Source organism: Chlorocebus sabaeus, chromosome 16 (assembly GCF_047675955.1).
Source record: "Chlorocebus sabaeus isolate Y175 chromosome 16, mChlSab1.0.hap1, whole genome shotgun sequence".
NCBI lineage: Eukaryota > Metazoa > Chordata > Mammalia > Primates > Cercopithecidae > Chlorocebus > Chlorocebus sabaeus.
Genome location: NC_132919.1, coordinates 6,227,063 through 6,252,828, shown reverse-complemented (window position 1 = coordinate 6,252,828; position 25,766 = coordinate 6,227,063). Strand labels below are relative to the sequence as shown.

Sequence of the window (25,766 nt, the reverse complement as noted above, 5' to 3'; positions counted from 1 at the left end):
CAAACCGAGGTTCTTTCTAGCACTCTCTTACTGGGACACCCATGGTTGCCATAATGTGTGTTCTCTCACTGCAAGGGCCCATGAGCCCATGGGTTCAACCAGAGGTGTGATCCTGATGGTCTTCCTCTGAGGGTCATTAATCATCGTCTTGGTGCGTTGAAGAAAGCCACAGCCACCATCGTTCCCACCATTGCAAGTGCGATGAGGTCTCTGTGGGAAGGCCCAGGGCACTGGGGGAGCGTGAAATGGGCCCCCCCTCCCCGCTGGCCTGAGCACTGGGATGGCCTCTCTGGGAAATGGATGGACTGGAAGTGACGGAAGCAAAGGGCAGGATGCTTGTTTCAAGAAGACTCGTGGCTGCAAAGGCCGAGGTGGCATCATGAGGATTCTGGTTGCTTTCCTGAGAGCAATGGGAAACCAGGGCAGGCTGTTAGCTGGAGAGTGGCCTGATCAGACCTGTATTCACAGAAGCTGACCTGCCATTGTGGGGAGTGGGCGAGGGGGACAGGACGGGAAAGCAGACACCGCAGAGCAGGCTGTTGAGGTGAGGATGAGGAGGGTGACCTGAACCTGGACAGTAAGCAGAGCCTGGGGGCTGTGGGGCCCACACCTCCTCCAGGGTAAGGTGAGGGGGTGTGGCAGCTCCTAACCCCTTTGAGTGACCCGGGCATATAGGGAGGGCTCTTAGGGAGCTGCCGGGCGAAGAAGGGGACGGAGCCCTGATTCTGTGTCACTTGCAAGGGGTGGAGGCACTGCCGGGTGAGGAGCTGGCACTGTTTTCCTTGTGAATCTCCTGCAGGCAGGCCCCGGGGAGCAGAGCAAGGCTGCATGCAGGGGGACAAACCAGCCCCAGTTTGCTTAGGATGCTCCTGGCTTTTGCATTGAGCATCCTGTGGCTGGGCAGCTCCCCTAGACCCATGCAGACTGGGACTGTGGCTTACCGTGGTCCCAGGTGAGGCTGTGGAAAGGTGGGTCTTTTTGCTGTCAGGCTTGCCCCCCGAAGGATGGGAAGTTCTGGGGGATAGTGGGTGAGAACCATCCCTGGAGGTGGTCACGAGGCCCCATTGATGCCAATGTCACTTTCTCTGTTGAAATATTGCCTGACCCTTTACCTGTCCTTAGATCAAGGCCGGGGCGTCCTTCCCTGGGCCTGAGCCTCAGGGGCCTCCTCCACTTTGGAAAGTCTTCCTTGGCATTTTCTATTCTTTTCTTTTTTTCTGAGACAAAGTTTCATGTCGCCCAGGCTGGAGTGCAGTGGTGCAATCTTGGCTCACTGCATCCTCTGCCTCCCAGGTTCAAGCGATTCTCCTGCCTTAGCCTCCTGAGTTGCTGGGATTACAGGCACCTGACACCATGCCCAGTGATTTGTTTTATGCGACCACTGGAGCAGGCGCCAGAGATGAGGCAAGTAGGCAAGGTAAAAAAAGCTTTATTAGCTAGCCAATGTGAAGGAGGAAGGCGGCGAGGGTCACCAGTCTCCGGCGGTGGAGGCCGAGGAAGTCGCTCCGGCATTCTCCGGCGAGGTTCCTAGGTCCGCATATGAGGAGGGGCCGAGGAAGTTGGCGCCGCGCGCCTGCCGGGAGCGGCTTCTCTGTCTAAGGCTTGGTAGTGGGAGAGCAATAGGCGGGACACGGGCGTGTTGGGGGTGTTCCGTAGGTGCGGCCAGGTGAGTTTCGGTTTCCTCGATCGGACGCCATGTTGCGCCTGCGCAGTTGGTCTGTATTTTTCCCGGGCGTGGGCTGCATTTTCCCGCGCGTGCGCTGCATTTTCCCGCGCGCGGGTAAGTTGGTGATGAAGAACCCGGAAATGCGCCATCTTAGTCGTCTTTGTTCTCTCCCCCCGCGTCCAGACACCCAGCTAATTTTTGTATTTTTAGTAGAGACGGGGTTTCACCATGTTATTCAGGCTGGTCTGGAACTCCTGACCTCAGTTGATCCACGCGCCTCGACTTCTCAAAGTGCTAGGATTACAGGCATGCGCCACTCGCCCGGCCTTTCCTTGGCATTTTGTAAGTGCCCGAGCCTGGACATGGGTCCTAGTACCCTCTGGCGAGGGAGCCCCAAGACCAGACTGAGACCTGGGTGGGCCCTTGTCTTAGTGCCCTAGGGCTGCAGTTACAGAGCCACAAACTAAGAAGCTTCTTGTCTTACAGAATTGAAGATGGGAAGTCTGAAATCAAGGTCTCGCCAGGGCTCTGAAGATCCCAGGTAAGCGTCTGCTCTGGCCTCTTCCGTCTTCCGGTAGCTTCAGGCGTGCAGTGGCTTATAGATGGCTGTCTTCGCCCTGTGTCTGCTCACATTGTCTTCCTTCTGTGACTGTCTTTGTGCCCGAACTCCTTCTTTTTATAAGGACACTTATATTGCGTTAGCACTTACCCCCAAATGACCTCATTTTAACTGGATTATCTCTGCAAAGACGCTGTTTCGAAATTAGATCACATTCTGAGGTTCTAGGGCTTAGGACTTCAACATATCTTTTGTGGGGAGGACACAATTCAACCCAAAATAGTCCTGGTTTGGTCCCTGTTCTTAGGGGCACTGTCCTATCCTCTCTCCCTCCAACCCCTTCCCACCCTCCACTGTCAACCAGATGGCGAGAGCCAGGGTGCGTACCCATGGGGCCGTCCCAGAGCCCTGTGGCGGGACACTGGTTCCAGAAGGGAAGCCGAGAGAGCAGGTTGCCCCAGTTGGCTGGGGTGGTATTTCTGTCATGGGATTGTGCAAGCCTAGGCAGCCAGCGTGGTGGGACATGCTGAATTTGGGGTGACTCGAATTTCTGATATAGATGTGTATTTCCATCTTAGATAACATTTTCCTGGTCCCTGAACACCACGGCTTGGCCCTGTTCTGCCAGCCCCTCCCACCCTGGGGAATGGCCCTCCCAGGGCCAACGTCTGCAACCCCAGGGATGTACCCCAGGGACGTACCCCATCATTCCCTGTCTTTCCCCTATGTCATGTCTCCACCTCCCAACACTCCCTGAAGGACTGTTGGAGTCGAGTGACCCCAATGAGAGTATTAATTAAGCAGCCACAGTGAGCCTCTCTCTGGGTGATTGGAACGGAGGCACCGAGATTGCCCTTGTCTCTGAGCAAGAGGAATTACTGATGGTCCTCAGAACACTGCAGCCCGGTCCCTGCTGCCACTCCTGCCCAGACCAGAGACAGCACACCTGGGGACTGGCCCTCCTTATATTGGGAAACTGCTTCTTCCACCTGTGGGAGCCTGAGCAAGGCCAGGGTCGGGGGCTGGGGGCCGGGAGCCGGGGGTGGTGGGGGGTGGGACTCGAGAAGGATCCTCAGCTGTGCAGATAGGGCTCATTGTCCCTGACGAATGGGAGCGGCCCAGACAGGAGAAGAGTTAAAAAGTATAAGGGCACAGCTGGGATGGGGAGGCTGAGAGTTGAAGTTAGACCAGAGTGGCATCTCATATTGTCCAAGGTTGCCACAGCCCTCACTTGGGAGGGGGCTATTGGCACCCGACCTGGAATTTGTCCTGCCTGGGACATGGGTTGAAGGCCAGAGCAGGCGCTGAATATGGGGCTAGTCTGTGGCCAGAGTAGGGCTCAGAGAGAGCCCAGGTGGAGGCCAGTATGTACCTGTATAGGACAAGAGTCGTGGGAGAAAAAGCTGCCAAGATTGAACAGGACCACATCCAGGGGACCTGAAGCGCTTCCACTGGCAAGGGGCGTGATCAGATGAATATTCTAGAAAGATGACTCTGTGGTAAGTGTAAGGTTGCATTGAAAGGGGGAGACCAATTTGGAGACTACTGTAATAGTTTCGGCAAGAGAGCAGCATTGGAAGAGAAGAGGCCCATGTAAGATGCTGGTGCAGTGGAAATCCCCTAACATGGTGGAGGGAGTTTGGGAATGGCGGCCACTTACAGTTGTGCAGGTTGTGCACTGAACAATTCCAGCACTCTCTCCTCCACCCCCTATTCCCACAATTTCATTGTTATCTATCTTAGCTATGTGTAGTTACTACAAGTTCCAAATAGATGGCAAGAAAGTGTTTTGAGGAAGGGGGTACCTTTTTCTAATTTGCAGTCACCATACTGGCTAGTGTTGAGGCTGTGTTTGAGCTAAGTTGATCTGTAAATGTTAGTTTCTGAGGGCGGGGCCTGAGGATGTCCAGATCTGACACTGGACAGTATCAGCTGGCCAGAGCCCAAACTAGGAGCAATGGCCAGCCCAGCTGATGCCTGGAACCCTGGGCTTTTCTCTGTACCCAGCAGAATCTCATCCATGAAGGGCATGGCATTGAGGAGGGATGGCCAGGGTTGGGATTGGGTGGTTAAGATAGGATAAGGGGTGGTGGTCTCTGGGTTGGTCACCCTGCTGGCTGGCCTCCAGCATGGCTATTAGGCTCTTGAAGGACCCCTTTCCCGGGAAGCTCTGGGGGGATTTCCATCCACTGTGCCCCAGATCTGTGTCTGTCTTCTTGGATTCTGTCCTAAGGGTAGGGTGAGTCTTAATTTCCAGCTGGAGTGCAGGTTTCATGCTCCTCCTTCTTGGGACCCGGCTCAAGACTCCCATGTAGCCTCTTGCTCTTGGGTAATTAATACATTAGCAAGCAAAGAGTTTGGTCAAGCTGCCGTGCTGTGCTGGTTGTCTCCCGATGGTCTCTTCAATCCACTCTCCACCCTCCTTCCTGCACCCTGCTCTGGAAGATGATCCTGTGGGTACACCGATGGCTCCCTCTGGCTTCCAGTGGGTTCTTCCCATGGAAGCCCCCATAGGAGATTTCGGGCTGGAGGAGAGTGGAGTCAGGGCTTTTGTTCCCTCAGCTTTCTTCCTTGGGTCGGTGGGGTCTTCTGTCCTGACTATTTAATACACTGATCTTCTGTTAGGCAGCCCTCTGCAGCCACTCACTGCCTAGTTCGTTTCTTCCCTCCTTTCCTTTCCTTTCTTTCCTTTCTTTCCTTTCCTTCCTTTCCTTACCTTCCTTTTCTTTTCTCTTTTCTTTTCTTTTTTTCTTTGTTTCGATGGAGTTTCGCTCTTGTTGCCCAGTCTGGAGTGCAGTGACATGATCTCGGCTCACTGCAACCTCTGTCTCCTCAGTTCAAGGGATTCTCCTGTCTCAACTTCCCGAGTAGCTGGGATTACACGCAGGCGCCACCACACCCGGCTCATTTTGTGTCTTTAGTAGAGATGGGGTTTTGCCATGTTACTCAGGCTGGTCTTGATCTCCTGACCTCAGGTGATTTGCCTGCCTCGGCCTCCCAAAGTGCTAGGATTACAGGCATGAGTCATTGCACCCAGCCCGTGCTGGTTTCTTATTGCTGCTATAACAAGTCTACATATCCACATTTATCATCTTATAGTTCCAGAGTTCAGAAATTTGAAATGGGTCACTTGGGACTGGAATCAGTGATTGGTTGACTTTAGTCCTCTTGGCAGGACTGCATTCCTTCTGGAGGTTCTAGCGGGGAATTCGTTCCTTGCCTTTCCCAGCATCTAGAGGCTCCTGCATGTCTTGGCTCATGGCCACATCACTCCAGCCTCGGTTTCTGTTGTCACATGTCCTTCTCTGACTCTTCTGCCTCTTTTTTTTCTTTTTTTGAGATGGAGTTTTGCTCTTGTTACCCAGGCTGGAGTGCAGTGGCGCAATGTCAGCTCACTGCCACTTCTGCCTCCTGGGTTCAAGCGATTCTCCTGCCTCCGCCTCCCAAGTAGCTGGGATTACAGGCACCCACCACTACATCCAACTTATTTTTGTATTTTTAGTAGAGACCAGGTTGCACCATGCTGGCCATGCTGGTCTCGAACTCCTGACCTCAGGTGATCCACCTGCCTTGGCCTCCCAAAGTGCTAGGATTACAGGTATGAGCCATCGTGCCCAGCCCCTCAGTGGTCCTCTTGCATGGGACATTGAGGCCATTGCTATCATCAGTTTAGTTGTCAAATTAAAGCCGACTGTGGCTGTTACTCATTGGTGATAATGGCTACTCAGGGTTTCCCTCAGAGATGATCTCGGAGGTATCTGTCTTGTTATCTCTAAGGCCACATCAGAGGTCAAAATAGAATGAATGCTAACAGAAAGGGCTTTGGAATTGGGTGGGCTTGGATTCCTAACCCAGTTTGACTACTCACCAGCTGTGTGCTTTTGTGCAAGTTACTTAACCTCTCTGAGCAATTGTTTCCTCATTTGGATAATAGAGATCATAACTGTTGCTACTTCAAGAGGTTGTCAGAGGCTTCAGTGAGTCAATGCACATAAAGTCCCTTGAAGGGCTGACCATGACAATACACTCCAGCGGCTTCTCTCTCTATATATATTTTTTGAGACGGAGTCTTGCTCTGTCGCCCGGCTGGAGTGCAGTGGTGCGATCTCGGCTCACTGCAACCTCTGCCTCCTGGGTTCAAGTGATTCCCCTGCCTCAGCCTCCTGAGTAGCTGGGACTACAGGGGCATGCCACCATGCCTAGGTAATTTTTTTGTATTTTAGTAGAGACAGGGGTTTCACCATGTTTGCCAGGATGGTCTCGATCTCCTGACCTTGTGATCCCCCCGCCTTGGCCTCCCAAAGTGCTGGGATTACAGGCGTGAGCCACCATGCCCGGCCCCTGTTCTTAGAATCATTATACATGCTTCCACCCTGGGGTCACTTCTGCACACCCCTTGGCTGCACCCCGGCAGTCCTGGCCTTCCATTACCTTCTGGGTGTCCTGTGTTCAGGTGCCCTCTGTATTCTGGCAGAACCTCCACTTCCTGGCTATAGATGAGAGTGAATTTTCACAGCCTTCTCGTAGCCCTGGCAGCTCCTGCCAGTGTGGGAGTGAGGGATGCGTAGCCTCAGGAAGCCTGCTGCATACTCTGTGTCAGTGTGAACACCACGACCTTTCACAGACGTCCTTTTTTTTGTAATAAATATTGCAAACAGTCAACACTGAGTCTTCAGTTCTTTCTCAGCTCCTTTTCAGGACCCCTTTGGGGAATTCTAAGCAAGGCAAGTGACACTGATCTCAAAACTTTGTACTCATCCTGCTGACAGTTTTGCATTTGTCTCTTAGAAATGCCTTTTCTTGTTCTTGGATGTTGCATCTTTGGCCGGACCCTCAGGGCTGCCCAGTCCGTTCTTGGGGCCAGCATCAGAAGCCCCCATCTCTGGGACTTGCAAACGGCCCCAAGTTCAGATCTGAGGGAAGAACATGAAAGATGTCCTTTGGCCCATCGGGAGCAGAGGCTTGGCAGCGGGATGGCAGCAGCAAAGAGGCTTCCTCTGATTCAATGAAGCCATCAGCTGTCTCTCCAAATGTTTCTTCCCCTCTAAGCCTTGTTTTGGTTAATTTAAGAACAGCTGCCCTCAATGGGAACCAATTTTTGACAGTGTGTGGAAGCAGCTTCCCAGGAAAGCTGCCGGAATGGGAGTGGAGGATTAGCTAGGGATTTAGAGGTGGGGACCTCTTGGGGTGTGCCACTTAATTGCTTTCCTCCCTTAGTGAGGAGCCCCCATTATGGAGGACGAGTAAATAAGGTTGGTTATTCCCAGGGAGCATTCAAAGCAGCTTGAGAACCTGGAACTATGGTGGAAGGAAACTTGCGATGGACTAGGTAAGTGGTCAGCAAAGCCATTTTCTTTGATCCCTGGACAGGGCTGGCCTGTGTTTCCCAGCTCCCTTGAAGTTAGGTGGGCCCCTGAGCCTGAGCACCAGCAGGGAGAGTGGGTGTGGAAGCGACGCATGCTGCTTAAGGCTTGGCCCTAGCAGCCCTTTGCTCAATTCCTTCCTACCTGGTGACTGATGATGCCAAAGTATCAGTGAGGCCCTTTGTGTGAGACGGTAGAACCCTAGCATGGAGAAAGCCTGGACACCTGAGGGTCTACTCTATTTTTTTTTTTTAGATAGGATCTTGCTGTGTTGCCCAGGCTGGAGTGCAATGGCACGATCTTGGCTCACTGCAGTCTCCACCTCCTGGGTTCCTGTGATTCTTCTGCCTCAACCTCCCGAGTAGCTGAGATTGCACATGAATGCCACCAAGCCCGGCTATTTTTTTTTTTTTGTTATTGTATTTTTAGTAGAGATGATGTTTCACCATGTTGGCCAGGCTGGTCTCAAACTCCTGACCTCAGGTGATCTGCCCACCTCAGCCTCCCAATGTGCTGGGATTACAGGCGTGAGCCACCATGCCTGGCTGTTATTTATTTATTTATTTATTTATTTATTTTTTGTATTTTTAGTAGAGATATATTTTCACCATGTTGGCCAGGCTGGTCTCAAACTCCTGACCTCGGGTGATCTGCCAGCCTTGGCCTCCCAAAGTGCTGAGATTACCGAGGGTCTACTCTTAAAACTGTTACACGAATCAGAGAAAAGCCTGTACTATTTCCAGTCAATACAGTCTTTTGAGATCTTTCATGTGGTTGGTTACAGTAGTTAGTGTGCCGTGATGAATACTGGCACTCGAGGTCACGGAGTCCTGCTCTTTTATTTGGGATGTGGTAGGATAGACTGGGAGACGTTCCTCCTATAAGGGCATAGATTCCAATAGCAGAGCGGGATTATTTGGGCTGGCAATACACTCATATGTACAGTGGGTACACACAGAATGCAAGGGGCTCCACTGGAGTCCAGTATGCCAAAGCTGGGATCGCAATTTGCATTTAGCACTTTGAGTCCTCTTTGTAGAAAGATGTGCTTGTTCTTGGGTAATTCAGGGTAAAACCAGCTGCAGCTCTTGTTGGTGGAGGGACAAAGTCAGCAACCAGAGCTTTCCCATCTTACTGCAGTCTGTAAGACTGGAGCCCACTTCTCTATTCTTTGGAACAGTAGAAATGACTTGTCTCCCTCTCTGACCTGACGCCAGGAGACCTTTTCCCTCCCAGCTGTTAGGAGGGAGCACGTTGGATAAAGCCTGAACTCCCGTGTTCCTCGGGTGTGGGGTCTTAGGGTGCCCGCCTTGATCCTTTCCTCCAAACACCTGCTTTCCCACCACTTCCCAGGGGCTGTGATCTGACTGAGGATTCCCTGGTGAGTTCAAGCCCCCATCCTTTTAGTAAGGAAAACACCCATAGAACCAAGTGGGCAGGCTGCCCGCCTCGGGTCCTGAGGGAGAAGAGACTCAGACCCTGTGGGAGATGGACCTTTCCCAAGGTCACACAGCAGGTCCGTGGCAGAGCAGACACAGGTCCAATTACCCTTGGCCCCTTTTTTATGAGTGATCACTCCCCACATGTGTGGGTCATTCACGGGATGGACACAGGACAGATAGGGGCCCAGAGGTCCCCGATGGGATCGCACAGAGCTGCCTGCTCCGTGATTGGCTGGTTCTCCTCACCAGCATGTGGTGGTTTCTCAACATCTCACTCACTCAAGGGAACCAGAGTGGAATGTTAGGTTTCATCAGCCCAGCTACAGGGAGTGATGATGATTTTATTTATTTATTTGTTTAGAGACAGAGTCTTGCTCTGTTACCCAGGCTGGAGTGCTGTGGTGCGATCTTGGCTTACTGCAACCTCCGCCTCCTGGGTTCAAACAATTCTCCTGCCTCAGCCTCCCGAGTAGCTGGGTTTACGGGCGCCCACCACCACGCCCAGCTAATTTTTGTATTTTTAGTAGAGAGGGGGTTTCACCGCGTTGGCCAGGCTGTTCTTGAACTCCTGATATGAGGTGATCCTCCCATGTCAGCCTCCCAAAGTGCTGGGATTACGGGCGTGAGTCGCCGTGCCTGGCCAGGAGTGATGAACTCTTGTCCCTTCATTCATGTTGGGCGGTGCTAAAAGCCTGCTGCATTCCAGGATCCGAGGCCCTGGGTTTATGGAGGTCGGGGAGAGACAGATTATGTCTTGATCTCACTGGAGTTCAGAATCCAGTGGGGATCTTGGTCAGGCTGAAGACCTAGCGTGGTCTTACCTGGAGGAGAAGATGGCCTCATGCCAAGTCAAACATGTGGAAAAGTGAGGAAAAATGAGAGCTACAAGGCCATGTTGGCATGGGAGGGATCTGGAGCTTAGCTTCAGACCAAAGACAGAATGCAAACATTGGTAAGTGAGGGAGGAGTGGTGAGCAGTGGAGGCCGTGGGTTAGGGGAGCTCACCAATGAAGGGGAGTGGAGAACTGGCTCATGGATGCTCCACCATGGAAGGGGAAGTCCATACCTGCTTGTGGGCAGAAGGAAGGAGGCCGGGAAGTGCATGTGTGTGAGAGATGGAGAATTGACAACTAGGCAACGACAGATCATCAGAGGGTGACTTGTTTGAAAGAAGGGACCTACCAGAAGCAAGTACCAGCTGCCCTGCCCACCCTATGAGGTAGAGAATAATTATTATCCCCAGTTTCCAGATGAGGAAACCAAGGCTCTTATCAGGACAATGAAGTCAATGCCTATAATAAATGTAGCACATAGTGCAAAAACTGCAGAACTCTTCAATCAATCGGGTTTGCTTTCTCACTAAGGGATCACCAGTAACCCTGCTAATACCAGGTGTTATTCCCGCATCATACTGTTGTGGAAACTGAGGCTCAGAGAGGCGAAGTAAGAATGTTGATTCGTGTCTGATGTTCTGCACCTGATTATGGGGAGACACGGTGTTGAAAGGAACAAGAAAGCTTTGGGGGTGTTTATTGCGGCACTGTTCACAATAGCAAAGACTTAGAACCAACCCAAATGCCCATCAACAACAGACTGGATAAAGAAAATGTAGCATATATACACCATGGAATACTATGCAGCCACAAAAAAGGATGAGTTAATGTCCTTTGCAGGGTTGTGGATGAAGTTGGAAACCATCATTCTCAGCAAACTAACCCAAGAACAGAAAACCAAACACCGCATGTTCTCACTCATAGGTGGGAATTGAACAATGAGAACACATGGACACAGGAAGGAGAACACTGGGGCCTGTCGGGGGGGTCAGGGGACTGGGGGAGGGATAGCATTAGGAGAAATACCTAATGTAGGTGATGGGTTGACGGGTGCAGCAAACCACCATGGCATGTGTATACCTATGTAATAAACCTGCACGTTCTGCACATGTATCCCAGAATTTAAAGTGTAGTAAATAAATAAAAATCTTTCTCTTGTGTATTTATTCTCTTTACGTGTTCACTTTTTACCATCTTGTTTTTCTTTTTTCATGATGAATCCCTTTGTTAGGCTTTCAGATGAGACTCTAGATGGGTAGAGTCATCTGTGTCAGTCAGTAGCATCGGTAGAACTTGCCACCAGAAATCCTCTTTCCCATCTCCATATTTGGTTGAGCTACTTCTTTGAGGGAGGCGTGGTCCAGACCCCATTATTGAGGAACTGGAATTCTCCATGGTAGGCAAGAATCACGGCCTCCCAAAGATGCCCATGTCCTAATCCCCAGAACCTGCAAGTAGGGCAGGTTACATGGCAAAGGAGAATTAAGGTAGCAGTTGGAATTAAGTTTTCTAATCAGCTGACCTTAAGGTAGGAATATATGTTGGGTGGATCCAACATAATCCTGAGGGTCCTTAAAAGGGGAAGAGGTTAAGGGAGGACCAGAGAGATGGCATCAGGGAAAGGACTCCCCCAAGAAATGTGGTCAGGCTGGAAAAAACAAGGACAAGGATTCAGTCCTAGAGCTTCCAGAAAGGAATGCAGCTCTGCCAACATCTTGATTTTAGCCCGGTGAGACCCCTTTTGGGATTCTGAGCTCCAGAACTATAAGATAATACATTTGTGTTGTTTTAAGCCAGTAAGGTTGTGGACATTTGTTAGAATAGCCATTGAAAACGAATTCAGTATGGTGGTGTATGTGAAGGTGATGGTCTCAGGGGAAAAGAACAGCCCTCAGATGGAGAGAAACATCTCTGACAGATTCGTTTCCATTTCAGTTGCAGCTTTTAGAGGACAGCAACACCCAGGGGCAAACCAAGGCCGAGGATTTGGCCTGAGCTTCATCCCCCAGTGAATCTCTTATCTGGGTTCACTTCCTTCATAGGCCATGTAAACAGATGCTTCAGTTAACATGACATCTCTGCCTTTCTCTCTCATCCTGCTTATACCTGTATCTTCATCCTTGTCCTTCCATTTTTCAATGGTCTCCTACAAAATGTTTTACTCCTTAACATATGAGATTCTTGACTTTCATACTACTCAAGACTGATACTTTCCATATCAGTCCATATATTCCTACTCACATTGCCAAGAATCAGATCAGCAAAGCCATTTAAATCCCACATAGAGGACCCCATACTTCCAGAATGAGAATATCCAGGTACCCTTGTGATAGGTAAGCCATGGGCTGTCTGCTGATGACATCGTTGCCTTCCAGGTGCAATTCCAAGCAGTCCCTCAACATGGTGAAGAATTAGTTCCCAGTTGTCTTTGGACTACCCAGGACATCTAAATTAAAGTAACATTACTTCAGGCCAGGAGTTCAAGACCAGCCTGGGCAACATAGTGAGATCCTATCTCTACAAATACATTAAAAAAAAAGAGCCAGGCATCGTAGCACATGCTTATCATCCTAGCTACTCAAGAGGCTGAAGCCGGAGGATTGCTTGAACCTGGGAATTTTAGACTGCAGTGAGCCATGATAGCCACGGCACTCCAGCCTAGGTGACAGAGTGAGATCCTGTCTCTAGAAAGAAAGAAAGAAAGATCCTCTCTCTAGAAAGAGGGAGAAAGAGACAGAGAAAGAGAGAGAGAGAAACAGCTATTTAGCATTTCTTAGTAAATTCCATTGCATTCTGGGCACAAGAGTTCCAGATGGTAGCAAGGAAGAAGGACTCTACACCTGGATCCCTAACTTCCCATTTTGTAAGGCTTCATCCTGTAGCCGCCAAAGGCAAGTAAGAATCCATAGCAGTCATCAAATTCATCAATAAGCATTTCTTTCCATTACAACTAAGATTGCTCTGTAAGTAAATCTCAAACAGGGGAATGCATCTAATTAGAATTAAAATAATATTGCCCAACCTGCTTTCTCCCATTGCACTGTATATTCTGAACAATTTTATTCTTTTTCAAATTGCCAATTTAAAAAATGCATCCATTCGAAAGGTACACAAAGATTAGCTCTCAATTTTCAATGTTGGCTTCAATCTTTCTTTAATGGAGCATCTTTCTCCAGTGGGGTTTTATTCTGCAGCCTGCAGCAGCTGCGTTAAAATTCACTTGGGAAAGGAACGCCCATCCTGGTTTTGAATAAAGGAAAAGCAAAATTGCTAAATAAAACATGAGCATCTATTTAAAGAAATACGTGAAGCTGGAAAACAGAGTGGAAGAAGAAATTCAGTTATCTCCTGTTCATTATCCCTGCAAAGCTCAATGGGTCACAGGTCTGTGTTTCATTAAAATAATCCATCTACCAAATGGTTTAAGTTAATAAAATCTGAAACCTCACATCATCACTTCATCTTAGTGAGTGGCCAATTCATAATAACATTTTGTTTCAGACAGTTCTGAAGTTTATTTTTCTGTTGTAGAACTGTTCGTAGCCTTGAAAAAGTACAGAATCACAGGAAAAAAGTTGTACTTTCGGGAATGAACTTCCTAGCAATCAGCATGTAATGGAAGAAAGGGTGTGTTTAAAACCAAAGTATCCCTTTGATATGACTTGGATCTGTGTCCCCACCCAAATCTCATGTTCAGTTGTAATTCCCAGTGTTGCAGGTGGGGCCTCGTGGGAGGTGATTGGATCATGGGGTGGGATCCTCCATGAATAGTTTAGCACTATCCCTTTGGTGGTGGTCTCCTAGTAGAGTTCTCACGAGATCTGATTGTTTAGACGTGTGTAGCACCTTCCCCACTCTCTTTCCTCCTCCTGCTCCAGCCATTTGAGACTTGCCCGCTTCCCCTTTGCCTTCCACCATGCCTGTAAGTTTCCTGAGGCCTTCCCAGCCATGCTTCCTGTACAGTCTGCAGAAACATGAGCCAATTAAACCTCTTTTCTTTATAAATTACCCAGTCTCAGATATTTCTTTATAGCAATGCAAGAATGGACTAATAACACCCTTTAATATATATCCAAACATGAATTCCAACTTAATTATTCAACTGTGTGTCCAGTAGTGGTATTAGGCCACTGAACAAACACGGTATCCTGACACAGGTTTACTTAAATAGTAATGCTAGACGTTGCAATCGCTGAGTAATTACAGCACACACACAATCACATTGCCAGAAATGTGCCATTTACCCAGCTAGAGCTCTCCCGGCTTTCCTCCCAGGGATCTCGCCACCCACAGGTCTGGACAGAGCTGTTGAGGGTACTCAGCGCACACGGAAGGGGAACTGCAGTGCTTTCTTTTAGGGCACTTTTCAGCCTGCTCTGAACCAGGTGTATCTTTTACTATCCAGTCTTGAGTGACAGATTTCCAACACGATCTGTTTCTTTTCTAGTATAAAGACCAGGCATTGGCACTCTTAGATCTTACCTCCCAGCTCTTCCTTTATTTTCTATCTTCATTTTTCCATCTTCCCAGCACAGTGACATCACAATTTTGGTTAAGTCACAGTCTTGTGTTTCTATTATTATGACTCTATAACTGTTGTTCACTGTCAAGCCAGCGATACGCTATGATGAGGCTTCTTTTCATGTAATTGTTTGCGTTTTCATTTTCTTCCTATTTTGTTCAATCTCATCCTGTCTCTGTGGCTTTGAATACCAAGAACGTACTGATCACTTCCATATTCCCTTCTCTGCCCACACCTCTACCTTGTGCTCCAGACCTCTGTACACAATGACCTCAAATTCTTCACTTGGGTGTTGTGTTAGTCAGGGTTCTCCAGAGGGACAGAACCAGTAGGATCTATCTATATACGAAAGGGAGTTTATTAAGAAGAATTGGCTCACATGGTTACAAGGCAAAGTCCCACAGTAGGCCATCTGCAAGTTGGGGAAGAGAGAAGGTGGTAGTGACTCAGTCCAAGTCCAAAAGCCTCAAAACCAGGGAAGCTGACAGTGCAGCCTTCAGTCTGTGGCCAAAGGACCAAGAGCTCCTGGCAAGGCACTGGTGCAAGTCCCAGAGTCCAAAGGCTGAAGAAACTGGGGTCTGATGTCCAAGGGCAGGAGGAGCAGGGGAAAGCATCAAGCACAGGAGAAAGATGAAAGCCAGAAGACTCAGCAAGCAAGGCTATCCCATCTTATTCCACCTGCTTTGTGCTAGCTGCATTGGCAGCTGATTGGATGGTGCCCACCCACACTGAGGGTGGGTCTTCCTCTCCCAGTTCACTGACTCAAATGTCAGTCTTTTCTGGTAACACCCTCAAAGACACACCCAGAAACAATACTTTACCAGCCATCTAGGCATCCTTCAATCCGGTCAAATTGACACCTAATAACCATCACAGGTGTCTGATAAGCTTTGTTAATATGCCTAAAGCACAACCTCTGTGCTCTCCACCATCCCACAATATTCACAATATTCACCTGCATCTTTCTCTAGCTTAGCTACCAGTCACTCCAGCCTGCAAGTTCCTTTGAAGTTCCTCTGACGCTCTGCTTGCTCTTACACTCCACATCCAATCTTGGCAAATTCTCATTACCTCTACCTGCAAAACACAGCCACAATCTGTCTCTTACCCTCTCTGACTGCTAGTGCCTTAGCCCATGCCACCATTGACTCCCATCCACATATTTACAATCTGCCTCATAATTGGTCTCTCTCTACTTCCACCATTGTTCCCTGACAGTCTATTTCAGCACAGAAGCTGGAGTGACTGTTTTAAAAGGTAAGTTAGATCATGTCATGCTTCTATTGCAATGTAAATCTCCTTCTCTGGTTCAATCCACTCCAGCCACACAAGCCTCCTTGGTGTTTCCTGACCTGCCAGGTATGCTCCCTTTGCAGAAACTTTGCATTTGCTATGCATTTGCTTCCCCAGGTATCTGCATGGTTTTCTCCTTCCTCTCTTTCAGGACTTTTGCCGTGGTGCCTTCCCTGACTATCTAAAACTGAACCTCAAACCTCATCCTGGCATCCCCATTCCCATTTTATTTTTCTGTGTAGCACAATGATCATCTAATATGCTATAGATTTCACTTATTTCCATTATTGTCTGATTTCCTTCACTAGAACATATGCTGCATGAGGGCAGGGATTTTTATCTGCTTTATTTACTGCTGTGTTCCCAGTGCTTAGAATGATGCCAGGCATCTAGAAGGTGCTCAATAAATCATTGTCCAACAATGCATTTGCTGAGTTTTCTAGGCATCAGTCAGTGACGTTTTCCAGATATTCCTTTGATACTGTAAAATTCTTCTCAATATTATTTTCCATATGGTCGATAATTAGTTAATGTCTCTGTTTTTAATGTTTTTCCTTCTGATTCTGGTCCTTTTACATTCTACTGTTTTAGTCTGGACTGCTTGGTCTTCAGGCTTCCTGCCCAGTTGCAATTCTGGGACATCTTTTTGCCTCCTATGTGTTATATTCCTTATTTTGTGGAACTTAAATCTTCCTCTTTCATGATCTACTCCTTTGTTTGGTGTAGTACATCCTCCAGTAGTTTTCTGAGAAAAGGTGCATGTTAGGTATTCTTATTTTTTGAGATCCTACATGTCTGAAAATGTCTTTATTTTGCTTTCACACTTGACTGATATTTGGCTGGTTATAGAATTCTAGATTAGAGATGACTTTCAGAATTTTGAAGTGGCTCTTTATGGTCACTTCATTTGTTCACATAATATATTCATTCCCTAGGGCTGCTGTAATGAAGTATCACAAGCTGGTTGGTTTATGCAACATAAATTTGGCTGGGTGTGGTGGCTCATGCCTGTAATCCTAGCACTTTGGGAGGTTGAGGTGGGAAGATTGCTTGAACCCAGGAGTTTGAGACCAGCCCGGGAAACATAGGGAGACCCTGTCTCTACAAAAAATACAAAAATTAGCCAGGCACGATGGTGTGTGCCTGTAGTCTCAGCTACTTGGGAGGCTGATTTGGGAGAATTTCTTGAGCCCAGGAGGTTGAGGTGATTGCTCCACTGCACTCCAGCCTGAGACAGAAGGAGACCCTGTCTCAAAAAAATCCAAGTGTTTTCCCTCCACTAAAACAAACAAACAAATAAAACAAAAAAACTAGAAATGTATTGTCTCACAGTTCTAGAGGCTATGAGTCCAAGATCAAGGCGTCAGCAGGGTCAGTCCGTTTTGAGGACTGTAAGGTAGAATCTGTTCCACGCCTTTCTCCTAGCTGCTAGAGGTTTGCTGCTCTCTTTGATTTTCCGTGGCTTCTGCTGCATCACCCCAATCTCTGCCTTCCTCTTCACATAGCATCCCCCCATGTGCATGTCTGTGTCTAGATTTCTATTTAAGGACAGCAATTGTATTGGATTAGGGGCCCAGCCTGCTCCAATGTGACCTCATCTTAACCAGTTACATCTGCAAAGACTGTTTCCAAATAAGGCCTCCTTCTGAGGTATTGGGGTTATAACTTCAACATATGAATTTGAGGAGAACACAATTCAATACATAACATATACAAAAGTCATTAGTATTCTTGACCCTTTGTATGTGACTGTTTTCCTCCTCTTAGGAGCTTTTGCAATCTTTATTCTTGATATTCTGAAATTTCATGGTGATATGATTTGACTGTGTCCCCACCCAAATCTCATCTTGCGTTGTAGTTCCCATAATTCCCACACGTCATGAGAGGGACTAGGTGGGAGGTAATTTAATCATGGGGTCGATGACCCTCATGCTGTTCTCGTGATAGGGAATGAGTTCTCATGAGATCTGATGATTTTATAAGGGGCTTTTCCCCCTTTTGCTCAGCACTTATCCTTGCTGTCGTCATATGAAGAACGACATGTTTGCTTCCCCTTCCACTGTAACTGTAAGTTTCCTGAGACCTCCCCAACCCCGCAGAACTGTGAGTCCATTAAACCTCTTTTTCTCTCTAAATTACACAGTCCCAGGTATGTCTCTTGAGAATGAGCTAATACACATGGTAACATGCTTTGGTGGGCCTTTTAGTTTCCTTGCTATGGGCCCTCAGTAAACCCACTCAATCTGGAAATACTTGTAATTTGATTTGGATAAAATTTCATTTAGAATTTCTTTGATCATTTTTCTTATGATTTTTTTTCTGTTCCCTCTGAGACTCCTATCAGCTAAATATTGGCTCTCATAGATTAATATTCTCAATTTTATATTCTTTATTTCCTATTGACCGTCTTTTTTCCTGTCCTGTTTTTGGGATATTTGTTCAACTTCATTTTCAAACCTTTCTACTGATTTTCATATTACTGATACCGTATACTTAATTTCTTTTTATTTTTTTGAGACAGAGTTTCCTTCTGTTGCCCAGGCTGGAATGCAGTTGCATGATCTCAGCTTACTGCAACCTCTGCCTCCTGGGTTCAAGCAATTCTCCTGCCTCAGCCTCCTGAGTAGCTGGGATTACAGGCATGCACCACCATGCCCGGCTAATGTTTGTGTTTTTAGTAGAGACAAGATTTCACCATGTTGGCCAGGCTGGTCTTGAACTCCTGACCCCAGGTGATTTGCCTCCCTCGGCCTCTCAAATTGCTGGGGTTATATGTGTGAGCCACCGCACCTGGCCTCTGTATTTTTAATTTCTAAGAGCTCTTATTTTCTGATTGCCTCTGTCTTATGAGATCTTGTTCTTGTTTCATGGGAACAATATCTCTTTTTTAATCTCCCTGAGGATATTCATTATAAGGTCTTTGAAGTTTTCCTTTTGCTTCCTGTATTGGCTCTATTTCAGCAGAGGTATTTTTTCTATCTATGTCTGTTTTGCTCTCTTATATTGAAAAATTTCCCCAAATGTCTAGAGATTCTCACCAACCCATGCATATTTAAGAGCGAGACACTAAAAGGTTGGTTGGACTCTCTGCAGGTGGGCTAGGCTTGTTGATGGGTGAGGGGCTTTACTGTAGAATAAAGGAGCAGGGGCCCAGCCATTTGGGGGACTCTCAACTTCAGCATCTGGTAGGGGTTTTCTCATGGGTCTTTTATTTCACCAGAAACAAATAATCCAGTGTCCTGTTTGGAGATATGTGTTTGACTGGCAAACAAGCAAGCCGATGGAGCTGGAGAACTTAGCCTTTAGGATGCATCCTTTCTCACGCTGGCCCTCTGATGTGCCCGTATCCCTGAGTCAGGAGCTCTCCTGGTCCAATTCCCTAATCAATTGCTTCTACCTTGCAGGGAGGGCAAGTGAGGTCCCTGACTGCTGGGGGTGAAGGACAAGACCTGGGAGACACCAATTCCTTTTTTCAGCCTTGATCTGAGCCACCACCCTCAACATTACCAGATATCCCTGATTCCTGAAGCTTCCTGGGGCATGGCAGGATTAACATTTGCTTGTCATTGATCTTCCCTCTGTAGCAACTGAGGCTTCGGTAGAAATGAACTCTCTCTCATTTCCTGGGCCAGTTGTCACTGTCCCACCTGTCTCACATTGGCCATACTCTCTCAGCTGCTCCTTTCTCCTTCCTCCTTGTCTGCCCAGTCATGTTAATGGGGTTTTGGGGAGGAGCGGAGATTGTTGCACCTGGTCACTCTGGCTGTGCACACTCCTCCCTCGGGCTGGATGCATCCATGGGCCTCTCCATTCTTGTCCACTTCTCTCCGCCCCTTGCGAGGTTGACTCTGTGAGCCTAATCTAGACGATCCTATGCTTTCTGGCTTCCAGTTGGGTTTGGCCAGAGGCAGGGCTTGGCAGGCGATCCAACGGTGGGGGAAAGAGCATGGTCAGTGTTTGCCTCCCCAGCTTCTCCCCTGCTGGCCGCCTTGGGCAGGTTGTGTGTCTTGGTCCCAGCAGCCCTCTCTCCCTGCAGTTCCCTTCAGAGGCTCTCTCCTTTCGATGTAGGGATAGGAGGGGCTCCTTACTGTTACAAACCCCAGGGGACTGCACTATCCCTTTTTGGTTTCTTTTGACTCTTCTCTCTTCGGTGTAAACAGTGCTCTCACCAGGGGCTCCCGCATTATCCCATTGGCTTGTGCTATCCGTTTCCAGTGCCACCCTCCTGATCAGTTTCATCCATCTAGCACCTCCTCAGCATCCCCATCCCAGCCCCAGTGCTACTCTTCTTAGGAAGTTCCGCTGAACCCCCAAGACATGATTGTTTGCTTTGCTTTACTTAACCCTAGAGCCCTCTTTTTGTCCTTTAGGGCGCTTTTGTTAGGTTTAATAGATGACTGTCTTCTCTACCAGATGATAAGTTCCAGCCTGCAGGGACCATGTTTTGTTCATCCTCAGATCCGCAGGCCCTAGCAGAGTGTCTGTGGGGACTTAGTCAATATTGCCTTGGTGAGGGAGTGAGTGACTGAGAAGGCCCCCTCCTACAAGAAGCCTTCCAGGATCTCCAAGAGGAGAGCCACGTTTCTCGTCTCTCAACATCAGCAGCAATGCCCCCTCTCTGCTCTTGTAGCATTTGCCACTGTTGACCTTGCTCTGTGATTGCTGACCGCCACCCCTGTCCAGTCTCCTCACGCGGATCTCCCTCTGCACGATCCAGATCTCATCCAGTTTGAATCTCCAGTCCTCGCACAGTGCCTGGCCCATAGTAGGAGCACAGTAAAAAGTTGACAGGCAAATAGCGACTGATTGGAGTTTGGGAACAGACCTTGTTTATCTCGGGAGAAAGACCAGATGCTCTGGGTGGTGTATTTAATCGTCATTTTCTTTGTGAATTCATGATTGTTTTATTTCAGTGTTGCTTTTCCAAAGGTCTGCTTCTCCCCAGACCTACAGAGATTGCTTGAGCCAGGCTGATCAAATGCCGGGCAGCTGTGAGAGGAGGGAACTCATGGCTCAGGGGAGAAGGAAGCTCGAGCTGGCAAAGCTGGAGCCTTGGAAACAAGAAAAACCTCAAGAAGGCAATGGTAACAGTGTCACCCTGCAGATGCCACAGGCAGAGAGGCGAGCTGAGCCTGCAGCCCTAAGACCAGAGTTTCCTTTTGGGGAGGCTCAGAGAGAACAGCTTGGCAATGCCACTGGAGGTCCCTGAGACATCACCTTCTCACCACTGCCTGCCCCTGCCAGGCAGCTGTCTCCAAATCCAGCGGATTCCTTCCTCCAGGGGCAACATGGTAGCAAAAGCGTGGGCTCTGAGGTCGAATGGGTCTGAGTTTCCGTCTTGGTTCTGCCACCACTGGTTGTGTGACCTTGGCCTTAATCTCCCCAAGCTGCAGCCCCCTCATCTGTGAAATCGGAATTATAATAATGCTTGCTGCAGGCTGTTGAGAGGGTTAGGGGAGGTCACACATAAAGAGTGACTAGCGCTGCGTGTGTGACACATAGGAATTATCTGCTGAAAGTAAGTTACCGGTGCTGTCTCCCTGTGGTCAAGGGTAGAACACTGAGAACCATGCCTCTGTAAACCATAGATGTGATTAAAATTAATGCTATTATCAACCTTTGCCTTTTGGTACTTATTTTAGCAGCCTGAACCCACGCCCTCATGGTTTTCTCCCCTGATTGCTAAGACTGACCCATTACTGAACCTTCATGTCCAGCCGGTTGGAATGAGTTCCCCATCACTGGAGGTATTCAAGGAGCAACCTGATGCTTTCTTGTGCTTCATGCTCTGGGTGGGAGGAGTGAGGGCCCAGGTGGTCGTCCCGGATGGCCTCCAGTTAGAAACTGAGGAGAGGTTTGGATCCTGTTAAACCGCGAGCCGGGGGACTCCATGTGTCAGCGTGCTGCCTGGCAATTAAAATTGGGAGCGTTTAATCTGAAGAGAGTTCCAGCTTCGTTGTTTGCCCTTTTAATCTTGTCTGTTGCCATGGGAACAGCGAGTGATTGCAATCACCACTGTTTGTATTGTGAGCTTGTTCCCATCAATGCAGCTTTTGAAAAATAAGAAATAAAAATCTTGACTTTGGCATGCCACTCATTACTCTTCAGAACAAACCCCTGAGAAGTTCCGTCCAACGCGTCCTTCCCAGCACACGGGCTCTCGTTTGGAAATTCCCACCAGCCCAACTTCTGGCCGGATTTCTTTCCTCCCCTCTTAGTCAGGTGGCTCTGCAGAGGATGTACTCGAAGCACCGCCTGCTGGGGCAGATTCTGGGTGAGCCGGAGGTGCAGCTCTCTGTGCTCGTGGGGAACTGGCTGCCCAGCTTCCCTCCCTGTGTGACAGCAGAGACCCAGGGTACTGCCTGGGCCACTCCATTGCCTGCTAGTTATTATTACATTAATAGCTCATAATCACAATAATTATCACTTTCTGAAGATGAAGAAAAAGGGATGTTGCCCAGGGTCAGAGTCCTTGCAAAGTGATAGTTTGGGAATAGCAGCTTGTGATGTGGATCTGAGGAGTCTACGCAATGTTCTGGCTCACAGCAACCAACTTAACTGAAAACTCAGCAGCAACCGACCTACCTTCCCGATGTCCCCAGCTCTATCTGGCTGGACACTCAGGTCCAGAGGTCACCTGCATGGCCTGGAGGGAGATCACCCGGGCCTCCTTCCAGTGCACCGCAAATACCTTTGCCTTCCCTTGAAGCCTACAGAATGGGTTATTGAGAGAATGTAACAATGTTGGCCGAATGCCCAGAGATAATTGATTATAGCATTTTTCTTTGAGTTGAGAAAGACTCCAGAGATCCGGGCTCCCACCCCCTTGTAAGAGCTGAGAATAAACTCCCGAGTGAGGAAGTGGCTTGCCAGAGGTCAGAGTATAAGAGAGTGTCTCCCAGCCCCATCTCTTGATTTTGTGTAAATTCAATCTCATTTGTGAGACATGCTTTAGGGTGTTTCATAAAGTTTACAAAATTAGAACTCCTTTTATTTGAAATACACACATGCCTTGGACCAATTCTTTTCAGAGAAGATGCAAGTTGATATAAAAGTTTTAAACATGATCAAGACCATCTGGCTAACACAGTGAAACCCAGTCTCTACTAAAAATACAAAACAATTAGCTGGGCATGGTGGCAGGCTCCTGTAGTCCCAGTTACTCAGGAGGCCGAGGCAGGAGAATGGCGTGAACCCGGGAGGTGGAGCTTGCAGTGAGCCGAGATCAGGCCACTGCACTCCAGCCTGGGCAACAGAGCGAAACTCTGTCTCAAAAACAAAACAAAACAAAAAACAACTCATACCTATAATCCCAGCACTTTGGGAGGCCAAGGCGGGCAGATCACGAGGTCAGGAGATCCAGACCATCCTGGCTAACACGGTGAAACCCGTCTCTACTAAAAATACCAAAAAATTAGCCGGGCATGGTGGCGGGCGCCTGTAGTCCCAGCTGCTCAGGAGGTTGAGGCAGGAGAATGGTGTGAACCCGGGAGGCGGAGCTTGCAGTGAGCTGAGATCGTGCCACTGCACAGCAGTCTGGGAGACAGAGTGAGATTCCGTCTCAAAAAAAAAAAAAGAAAAAGAAAGTTTTAAACATGAGCTAAATTCTAGAAACCCATACTTACTGGCTACTTTGTTCTCAAGCTAGAGCTGCAGGTACAGGAGAGGAGAAGGGATAGGACCTCTGTGATACAAGATCAGTCGTGGCCTCCAGGCCTGGTTCAGGGACCTTCTAGTTGAGTTTCCTTGAGGGATCCACTTTATCTCTCAGGGCTTCAGTATTCTCTTCTGTAAAAGGGGGAGAGTGGAGCTTATCTTGTCCACCTAAGGTCATGCATGAGGTTTCACATCAGCACATGGGTATAGGTGCATCTTAGAAGCTGCAAAAAATTGTATAGTATTTTGGCTGGGCATGGTGGCTCACGCCTGTAATCCCAGCACTTTGAGAGGCAGAGGCTGGTGGATTACCTGAGGTCAGAGTTCGAGACCAGCTTGACTAACATGGTGAAACCCCGTCTTTACTAAACATACAAAAAAAAAAAAAAGTTAGCTGGACATGGTGGCAGACACCTGTAATCCCAGTTATTCAGGAGGCTGAGGCAGGAGAATTACTTGAACCTGGGAGGTGGAGGTTGCAGTGAGCCGAGATCATGTCACTGCACTCTAGCCTGGACGACAGAGCGAGATTCCGTTGCAAAAAAACCCACAAAATTGTGTAGTACTATGCTGTGGCTATTACTGTCACAGATCCTTTCAGTGAGGTCTTCTGGACCAGAATTCCTCTTACAGACCAAATGTCTACATGATGGATCTAAGTTTTCACTCTTCTGTTTGGATACAAATGATCCTCCTTTGATATTTTGACATTGCACAGATCTAAGACAGATTCCCTGGTTTAGATTCTAAACCCGTCGAGTACGAAGAGTGTCCCGCACTCACCCTCAAGGTTCCAGCTTTGCAGATGAGTCACGATTTCATTTGTTCATTCAGCAAATACTGACACCCCTCTGTATACCTGGCCCTATACTGAGCTCTAGGATTCAATATATATATTGAATATATAAATATATAAGTATAGAAAACAGAATGGCCCCTGCCCTGTGAAGAAGCCTCTACCAGTTCTCTACCTCTTCTTTTTTTAGAGATGGGGTCTTGCTCTGTCACTGAGGCTGGAGTACAAGTGGCACAATCATAGCTTACTGCAGCCTCAAACTATTGGACTCAGGAGATCCTCCCACCTCAGCCTCCTGAGTCGCTGGGACCACAGTTACGTGCCATCATGCTCGGCTAATTTTTAATTTTTTTTTTTTTTTTTTTTTTTTGTGGTGACAGGGATGGGGGTGAGATCTTGCTGCATTGCGCAAACTGGTCTTCAACTCCTGGCCTCAAGTGATCCTCCCACACCTGATTACAGATGTGAGCCACCTGTAATCAGCCTGGCATTTTTGGGCACCTGTTTGAAAGGTAAAAGCAGAAAAAGAGCTGAAATCTTAGGAATAAGATCTTTCTCTTTTTCAGTTTAAATTAGACTCTGATCCCTCTAGGGCTGGAGCATCTTTTGAACCCCTGTATGCCCAGACAGAGCACACAAGCTGCCACACACGGGAGACACTCGGTAGGTGTTAGCTGGACCTAAATTCCCAGAGGTAGCTGGCCATCTGATCACCAAAGATCCATGTTGTCCTCCCACAACGTAGCTCTGCTGCTGGAAAGTGCCTGCCCAGCCAGAGACCATACTTCTCATCTAGACAGCAACATGCAGACAGATGTGGAAGTGCTGTGTGACCCTCTGGGTGAAGGAGTTTCGGTTCTACCCCCCTGCTCTCCTTTGCCAGTTGGAAGAAGCAAAAGACAGCCCATGGGCCAAATTGGGTTTGCTGCTTGCTTTTGTAAAAAGTTTTCTTGGATCATGGAGCTGTGTCTATTTGTTGCTTGTTTTTTTATAAATAAAGTTTTATTGAAACATTGCCATGCCCATTCATTTAATGTATAATCTTGTTGTGGGAAGTCAGGGACACCGAACGGAGGGACCAGCTGAAGCCGGGGCAGAAGAACATAAATTATGATGATTTCATGGACATTTATTAGTTCCCCAAATTAATACTTTTATAATTTCTTACGCCTGTCTTTACTGTAATCTCTGGACATAAACTGTGAAGATTTCATGGACACTTATCACTTCCCTAGTCAATACTCTTGTGTTTTCCTATACCTGTCTTTACTTTAATCTCTTAATCCCGTCATCTTCTTCGTAAGCTGAGGAGGATGAATGTCGCCTCAGGACCCTGTGATTGTGTCAACTGCACAAATTGTTTGTAGAGCATGTGTGTTTGAACAATATGAAATCTGGGCATCTTAAAAAAAGAACAGGATAACAGCGATGTTCAGGAAACTAGAGAGGTAACTGAACTGGCCAACGGTGAGCCAGACGGAACAGAGCTATATTTCTCCTCTTTCATAAGCAAATAGGAGAAATATCGCTGAATTCTTTTTCTCAGCAAGGAACATCCATGAGAAAGAGAATGCGCCCTGAAGGTAGGCCTATAGACGGTTCCTTTTAAGGCGTCCGTCTTTTATGGTCGAAGCTG

At 48.0% G+C, this 25,766-nt stretch overlaps 1 long non-coding RNA gene across 1 annotated transcript; it reads left to right on the top strand.

The window, feature by feature from the left end:
* The first annotated feature begins 1,425 nt into the window (after window positions 1-1,425).
* LOC140708745 (uncharacterized) lies at window positions 1,426-21,393 on the top strand. The gene is made up of 3 exons (XR_012088962.1): window positions 1,426-2,008; window positions 2,153-2,207; window positions 20,592-21,393. It is a non-coding gene; the product is annotated as an uncharacterized lncRNA (long non-coding RNA).
* Window positions 21,394-25,766: the final 4,373 nt, after the last annotated feature.